Source organism: Chlorocebus sabaeus, chromosome 11, assembly GCF_047675955.1.
Source record: "Chlorocebus sabaeus isolate Y175 chromosome 11, mChlSab1.0.hap1, whole genome shotgun sequence".
NCBI lineage: Eukaryota > Metazoa > Chordata > Mammalia > Primates > Cercopithecidae > Chlorocebus > Chlorocebus sabaeus.
Window position 1 is genome coordinate 54,947,519 of NC_132914.1, and position 6,827 is coordinate 54,954,345.

The 6,827-nt window shown below is 48.5% G+C and overlaps 1 protein-coding gene across 6 annotated transcripts in view; it reads right to left on the minus strand.

Annotated features, from left to right (window-relative positions):
• Positions 1–3,898, minus strand: part of R3HDM2 (R3H domain containing 2) — a 179,319-nt gene extending 175,421 nt beyond the window's left edge. For 3 of the 6 annotated variants that reach the window (XM_073020880.1, XM_073020877.1, XM_073020879.1), the window contains exon 1: positions 3,574–3,836. The gene's annotated coding sequence lies outside the window, so the exon portion shown is untranslated. Of the gene's footprint in view, positions 1–3,573 lie in introns of all 6 variants that reach the window. The other 3 variants (XM_037996905.2, XM_073020881.1, XM_073020882.1) reach the window with 3 other exon arrangements.
• Positions 3,899–6,827: the final 2,929 nt, after the last annotated feature.

Here is a 6,827-nt window from a genome sequence, read left to right on the forward strand (position 1 = left end):
CATATGCAGGAGGGGCTTTGCCATCCAGATAGCCAAGGGAGTACCACTGTTAACAGTGACATTTGGGCCAGGCACGGTGGCTCACGCCTGTAATCTCAGCACTTTGGGAGGCCGAGACAGGCAGATTACAAGGTCAGGAGATCGAGACCATCCTGGCTAACACGGTGAAACCCTGTCTCTACTAAAAATACAAAAAGTTTGCCGGGCACAGTGGCGGGCGCCTGTAGTCCCAGCTACACGGGAGGCTGAGGCAGGAGAATGGGATGAACCTGGGAGGTGGAGCTTGCAGTAAGTGGAGATCGTGCCACTGCACTCCAGCCTGGGCGACAGAGCGAGACTCCATCTCAAACACAAAAAAAAGACATTTGGTAAGCTGGGCGTGGTGGCTCACGCCTGTAATCTCAGCACTTTGGGAGGCCGAGGCAGGCAGATCACGAGGTCAGGAGATCCAGACCATCCTGGCTAACACGGTGAAACCCCATTTCTACTAAAAATACAAAAAAAAATTAGCTGGGCGTGGTGGTGGGCGCCTGTAGTCCTAGCTACTCGGAAGGGTGAGGCAGGAGAATGGTGCAAACCCAGGAGGCAGAGGTTGCAGTGAGCTGAGATCGCGCCACTGCACTCCAGCCCATGTGACAGGAGTGAGAGTCCGTCTCAAAAAAAAAAAAAAGAAAGAAAGAAAGAAAAGAATGACATTTCAGCAGGGCGCAGTGGCTCACACTTGTAATCCCTACACTTTGGGAGGCGGAGGTGGGTGGATCACTTGAGGTCAGAAGTTCAAGACCAGCCTGGCCAACATATAGTGAAACCCTATATCTACTAAAAATACAAAACAATTAGCCATGCATGATGGTGGGCACCTGTAATCCCAGCTACTCGGGAGGCTGAGGCAGGAGAGTCACTTGAACCCAGGAGGTAGAAGTTGCAATGAGCCGAGATCATGCCACTGCACTCCAGCCTGAGCGACAGAGCGAGACTTCCATCTCAAAAAAAAAAAGTGAAATTTCAGTAAAGACCTGAAGGAGATGAAGGGACAGACAGGCTATGCTCTTATGCAGCTTAGAGAAAGGTAATTCAGGAAGAGGGAACAAGAGCATAGACCATGAGGCAGAAGTATGCCTAGTGTGCTCAAGGAACAGCCAGAGGCCAGTGTGCATGTTAGGGGGAAAGAGTGCCACAGATCTGGAGCTTTAAAGTTAAGATTGGTTTGGCTGGGTGCGGTGGCTCATGCCTATAATCCCAGCACTTTGGGAGGCCAAGGTGGGCGGATCATGAGGCCAAGCGATAGAGACTATCCTGGCTAACATAGTGAAACCCCCTCTCTACTAAAAATACAAAACATTAACCGGGTGTGGTGGGGTGGGCCTGTAGTCCCAGCTACTAAGGACGCTGAGGCAGAATGGCATTAACCTGAGAGGCGGAGCTTGCAGTGAGCCGAGATTGCACTACTGCACTCCAGCCTGGGCAACAGAGGGAGAACAGAACCAAAAAAAAAACAAAAGTAACATTAGTTTTTATTTTGAAAGAGAAAGGAAGCCATCTCCTCTCTTAATTTTCTATTAAAAAATATTAGGCATGCATTTTTTTTTTTTTTTTTTTTTTTTGAGACAGAGTCTCGCTCTGTCACTCAGGCTGGAGTAGAGTGGCACAATCCACAATCTTGGCTCACTGCAACCTCCGCCTCCCGGGTTCAAGTGCTTCTCCCGCCTCAGTCTGCCAAGAAGCTGAGATTACAGATTCCACCACCCCTCGCTACTTTTTGTATTTTTAGTAGAGACAGGGTTCCAGCATGTTGACCAGGCTGGTCTCAAACTCTTGACCTCAGGTGATCCACCTGCCTTGGTCTCCCAAAGTGCTGGGATTATAGGCGTGAGCCACCCAATCCAGCCAGTCAGACATGCTATTTGTCAAATTTTTTAAAAACTTTACATTCTAAAGCTCTGCCAAGAGTAATGGCTCACGCCTGTAATTCAGTGCTTTTGGAAGGCTGAGGCCAGAGGATCACTTGAGGCCAGGAGTTCAAGACCAGCCTGGGCAGCATAGCAAGATCCCATCTCTATGGAAAAAAAAATTGTGAAGCTCTACTAATCATATAATGGACACAAAGACAACTGGAACTGCCACTTTGAAATTTAACTTGTTAAGAGTTCATCAGGCCTTCAAGAAAAAAGTTATCTTTTCTCTCAACTCTGGAGAACAGCAACAGGATAAGAAAAATACAACTAAAAACTGAACTGAATTAATCTAACAGGCCACTTTTCACCACTATTTAAATTTTGTCTTTCCTGGCACGGTGGCTCACGCCTACCACTTTAGGAGGCGTGTGGCAGGTGGATCACTTGAGCTCAGGAGTTCCAGACCAGCCTGGGAAGCAAGGTGAAACCCCATCTCCACAAAAATCAGCCAGGAGTAGTGGCTCACGCCTGTACTCCCAGCTACTTGGGGGACTGAGGTAGGAGGATCGCTTGAGGCCAGGAGGCAGAGGTTGCACTGAGCCAAGAAGGAACCACTACATTCCATCCTGGGTGACAGACTGAGACCCTGTCTCAAAAAAAAATACAACTTTTTGTCTTGCTACCCCAGCATCAAAAAGGGGTTGGGGGTGGGGTGGGGGAATATTGGTGGAAGAAAACGAAAAAAAAAAAAAGCATTAGGAAGAAAAGCCACAAATAATTCAACTGCAAATCTATCTAAAAATACAAGAAAATGCTAGGAATTTGTGATATGCCTGAAATGAAACCTGTCACTTTCCTCCTTCCTTGAGTCTCCACGTGGCTTATGCACATTAGACAGGACTCAGGCTTCTCAGTCTTAGTTATCCATTTGAACAACACATGTACAAGGATATTCACCTAACTGGGATCTGAATTTAAACTTTTCCACTTTTCTTTCTTCCGTTTTAACGCAATTCTGGGATTGTTATTCGGTCATTTCTCCTCATTATCCAATAAAAATTCACTCTAAGACAGAATTCCTGGTAGTTCCGAGACTAATGGCCACAAATGTTTAAAGATGTTAGCTCTACAGGAAAACGAATCAAAGCGTTTTCAGGGGCTCAAGCAAGTTATGAGCTTAGTGTAGGCCCAAGTTTTAAGCTATAGAAACATATCCCTGTATGTGCCAACTCAAATCCCCATCCCTGTGATAAACCTGGACACCAGTATGATTTTAAACACTTCTACACCTCTCCGTCCTATTTTTCCATGCTCCAAGCTCGAAGGAAAACCGCCACCCAAGAAACACACGGAGCTAGCCACCCCGAAGCACTACAAGGGCACAACAGTTTTTAGGTGCCCCCGCAAAGGCCACAGGTGGCGCCATCCCTCTTCCCCCGCACCGCCGCCCTCCGCCCTCCGCCCTCCGCCCCGCGCCCTCCGGCTTCTCTCCAGCTGCGCACACTTGGAACACTCCTTCCCCGGGCCATCCGACCCTGACCCATCGCCCCTGGGACCGGCTGCCCGGCGCGGGAAACCCAGGCCGCGGGGCCTCCTAGCGCCCGTCCGCGCGGCCGCCACGCCCCCTCCCCACAGGCCGTCCGGGCCGCCCGCCCCCTCGGCCGGGAGGTGGCCTCACCTCGCACGGGCCGTAGCGGGGAGGGCGCACACGTCTCCGCCCGCCGCCTGGGCCCACGGCCGCTCGGCTGCGGCTCGGCCCCGACGGCCGGCGGCGGCGCGCTTCTGGGGGCGGGCTCTTCTCGGCCGGGGCTTCCCCAGGGCCGAGGGCTGGGAAACAGGGGGGACTGGGGCGGGGGAGGGGAAAGGGGCTTGGGAAGGAAGGGGGAGAGGGGAAGAAAAGGGGGGAACCAAACCCGGAAAGGGAGAAAAAGGGGGAGGGGAAATCAGAAGGGGAAGAAAAGCCCAGAGTCCGCCCCCAGCTGCGGCCTGCGCGCTACGTCACTACGTCCGGCGTTTTCGTCACCGCGTCCTGCGTTCAGTCTGTCCTCGCTTCCTGCCTGCCCGCGTGCGCCTCAGCAGCCCTGCGGGGCCTACCGCCTGCCGCACGCACTCCCGCGGGCGCGCGCGCACTCGCACTCGCTCGCTAGCCCTTTCTTCCCTCCGCGTTACCTGTGTCAGGACACCAATCCGGAGCGACTGGGAGCCTCGGTCCTCCTTAAACCCATCAAGTCTGTCAGATAGAATACCCTGGATTTCAATATAATATTAATAGTGATCATCCTAAAGTAATTTCAATTTACAGAGCACTTTCAAAACAGCCTTTCACTTAGGGCAGTAACTCCTGTACCAAAGAACGTGCACTCGGTATTCGTTGTACACATGGATAACTATAATTCAGCAGGTAAATGTCCATTTTACAGATGAAAAAACCTGACCTAGGAGGAACTCAGTCTGTCCTATTAAGATCACATTCTTACCATCCTCCCTTCTCTAAGATACAGTTTTCAAAAATCGTCTTAAGGCCGGGCACGATGGCTCAGGCCTGTAATCCTAGCACTTTGGGAGACCGAGGCGGGCGGATCACGAGGTCAGGAGATCGAGACCACCCTGGCTAAAACGGTGAAACCCCGTCTCTACTAAAAATACAAAAAAATTAGCCGGGCGTGGTGGCAGGCGCCTGTAGTCCCAGTTACTCGGGACGCTGAGGCAGGAGAATGGTGTGAACCCGGGAGGCGGAGCTTGCAGTGAGCTGAGATAGCGCCACTGCACTCCAGCCTGGGCGACAGAGCGAGACTCCGTCTCAAAAAAAAAAAAAAAAATCTTAAATTTTCAACCTTCCCCGTTTTGTCCATTCTAGGCAGAATCAATTTAGTTATTGATTATGTGTGTGTGGATAATTTACTAACCAAACTCCCTCAAAGAAGCAAAGTAGTCTTTTGTAGAATTCGACCATTAGATATGTACTTTGCGACAGGAACTGCGGTAGGCAAAAAAAAAGTCAAATAATTATAGTACAATTTAAGTGCTATAATAGAAAGGTTTCAATGTGCTATGGAAATACAAGGAACAGCAATTCATTCTTAGAGGTAAAAGAGGTTGAGTAAGTTACAGAGAAACTACAGGTGAAATTCCAGCTAATCTTGAGACTATAAATAGTTCACTAGAGAGGTAAGACTGGAGATTCCAGCAAAGTCATAGAGGCATGAAGTTCATCTTTCCTTCAAGGATGAGCAAGTTCCAGGTTGGTTGGCCTGTTTTTTTTGTTTGTTTTGTTTTGTTTTTGTTTTTGTTTTTGAGATGGGGTCTCACTTTGTCACCCAGGCAGATAGAGTGCAGTAGTGCAATGTCAGCTCACTGCAACCTCCACCTCCCAGGTTCAAGTGATTCTCCTGCCTCAGCCTCCCGAGTAGCTGGGACTACAGGTGCTCACCACCATGCCCGGCTAATTTTTGTATTTTTAGTAGAGACGGGGTTTTGTCATGTTGGCCAGGCTGGTCTTGAACTCCTGGCCTCAGGTGATCCACCCACCTCGGCCTCCCAAAGCGCTGGGATTACAGGTGTGAGCCACCTCTCCCAGCCCTCTCGCCTGGTCATTACTGCCTCCTGCCCCCAAATTCTCTCAACCCCCTGGAGAACAGCAACGGGGGAAGAAAAATACAACTAAAAACTGAGCTGAACTAATCTAACCTACCACTTTTCACCACGATTTAAACTTTTTGTCTTGGCCAGGTGCAGTGGCTCACACCTAGCACTTTGGGAGGCCAAGGCAGGAGGATCGTTTGAGCTCAGGAGTTCCAGATCAGGCAGTGATGACCAGGAGGAAATAATAGTTAATATTTGTATTATGTGTATGTAAGTACAATATACAATGTGTAGCATTCTAGATCTACTGTTACTATCAAATCCTCAATACAGTAGGTACTATTATTATACCTGTTTTATAGATGAGGAAACCTGAGGCACAATAATTAAACCAAAGTACCAGATTTATTTATTTATTTATTTATTTATTTATTTATTTTTGAGACAGAGTCTTGCTCTGTCACCCAGGCTGGAGTGCAGTTGCATGATCTCGGCTCACTGCAACCTCTACTTCCCGGGTTCAAGTGATTCTCCTGCCTCAGCCTCTCAGGTAGCTGGGACTACAGGCATGTGCCACCACGCCCGGCTAATTTTTTTTATGTTTTTTTATTTTTTACTTTTATTTTTTGGTACTTTTAGTACAGATGGGGTTTCACCATGCTGGTCAGGCTGGTCTCAAACTCCTGACCGCAAGTGAGCCGCCCACCTCGGCCTCCCAAAGTGCTGGAATTACAGACGTGAGCCACCACACCCCACCTACAAGCATGTTTTAAGGGCTAAAAAGAAGGGGACAGGGAGTGGGCTGATACAAAGTTGTCGGGTATTCTTGTTGGTTTACAGAAATAACATGGATTAGTGATTGGCTATACATTGTTAAGCTATAGGATCTAGGTTATAGTGTCCAGTGCAGCATTATTAGGTTAATTTATAGTTACTTGTGGCAATTGCTTGCTATTGCCACGTTGCCAATTGCTTGATGCTGTTCATCAAGAGATGAATACATAGCTCAAAAGCAAGGAGTAGGACATGATTGCCGTCTCATTTTATTTATTTATTTATTTATTTTAATTAATTTTTTTTTTTTTTTGAGACACGCTTTCACTCTATTTCCCAGGCAGGTGTGCTGCAGTATGATTACAGCTCACTGCACCTTCAACCTCCTGGGCTCAAATGATCCTCCAGTCTCAGCCTCCTGAGTAGCTGGGACTACAGGCACATACCACCACTCCCAGTTTCTTTTTATTTTATTATTTTTTTTTATTTTAGTATGTATAGGGTCTGGCTCTGTTGCCCAGGTTGGTCTTGAACTCGTGAGTTCAAATGATTTGCCCGCTTTGGCCTCCTAAAATG